The sequence below is a fragment of the Camelina sativa genome, chromosome 11 (assembly GCF_000633955.1).
Source record: "Camelina sativa cultivar DH55 chromosome 11, Cs, whole genome shotgun sequence".
Lineage (NCBI taxonomy): Eukaryota > Viridiplantae > Streptophyta > Magnoliopsida > Brassicales > Brassicaceae > Camelina > Camelina sativa.
Window position 1 is genome coordinate 24,461,832 of NC_025695.1, and position 1,446 is coordinate 24,463,277.

Consider the following 1,446-nt stretch of genomic DNA (forward strand, 5'->3'; position numbering starts at 1 on the left):
ATTTTTTTGTTGGTTTTAATAACTAATGATACTTTTAAACGTTGTTGTATGAAGAGGAAACCGCTCAACACATAAAGTAGTGCCTACTTGTGGAAGGCCATCGGGACTTACTTTCGAAAAGAAAACGGGAGAATTGTACATATGGGGGAGACTCCTCACCGCTCCTAAATCCACCCCTAACCCTTAACCATGTATATACAACCATTTTTTTGGAACATCCGAGGTCTAAACGATCTGGATAAACATCGACCTTTTTCTAACTGGCTTGCAACCCATAAGCCTCTTTTTGGTGCTATCTTAGAAACCCATATCAAGGAACCAAATTTGAACAGAGTTATGAACCTTACCTGTCCTGGTTGGCAATTTGTCTCTAACCATGCTTCTGATCCGGATGGTAGAGTAATCATCGTGTGGAAATCTCCTGCCAATATTACGGTTCTTCATCAATCGAGGCATATGATAACCACTGAAGTCACAATTCAGGGAGGGCATAGATTTATCTTCACAGCTCTATATGCTCCTAACTTAGGAGACGAACGAACTGACCTCTGGTGTGAGTTGATCAACCTTCAACAAAGACTCCAGTTGGATTCACAACCTTGGCTTCTTGGAGGGGATTTCAACCAAATCATCCATCCAGCTGAGCACTCAAACCCGAATGTTGATCACTGGTCCTCGCGTATGATAGAACTTCGCGATTGCCTCCTGCAAATGGAGCTGTTTGATCTCCGTCATCAAGGTCCCTTCTTCACCTGGTCCAATAAAAATCCCTCAAACCCTATAGCAAAAAAACTAGATCGACTGCTAGTTAACAACCACTGGCTAGCTTTATACCCCAATAGTGTGGCTTCCTTCCTGGCTTCTGAAGTTTCTGATCATTCGCCTTGTCTTCTCAACCTGGAAACCTCCCTCCCGTGTGCTGGCACCAAACCTTTCAAATTCTTTAACTTCCTAACCTCTCATCCCCAATTCCTCCAAACGATTGAGACTGCATGGATCTTGGCTGGAACTTTACATCCCTTGGAAACAAGTTTAGCTGTTTTGAGTGCTAAACAGAAAACAATAAAGCGAGATATTAAAACACTTTCCAGAGATAATTTTTCGGATATTCAGACTCGAGTGCGAGAGGCTAACCTTTTATTAAACAATGTGCAGGTACAAGCGATGGCCACACCTTCTTCTGCCCTATTCCAACAAGAACGTGCTCTTCACACTCGATGGGAATTCCTCAGAAAGATTGAAGAAGCCTATTTCAAACAAAGATCTCGTATCAACTGGTTAAAAGAAGGGGACTTGAACACATCTTACTTTCATCGAGTGACTTTAACCAGAAACTCCTTCAATGCCATAAGATCCTTCTCCTCGACTTCAGGCACTATGGTGGATGACCCTCTAGAAATGAGTCGAATAGCAGTAGCACACTTCCAATCCATTCTTGGTCCCCAC

General features: G+C 42.8%; 1 long non-coding RNA gene across 1 annotated transcript; it reads right to left on the reverse strand.

Annotated features, from left to right (window-relative positions):
- LOC109127557 lies at positions 309–1,446 on the reverse strand. The gene is made up of 4 exons (XR_002034121.1): positions 1,135–1,446; positions 835–1,048; positions 547–752; positions 309–421 (listed from the first exon to the last, which is right to left on the reverse strand). It is a non-coding gene; the product is annotated as an uncharacterized LOC109127557 (long non-coding RNA).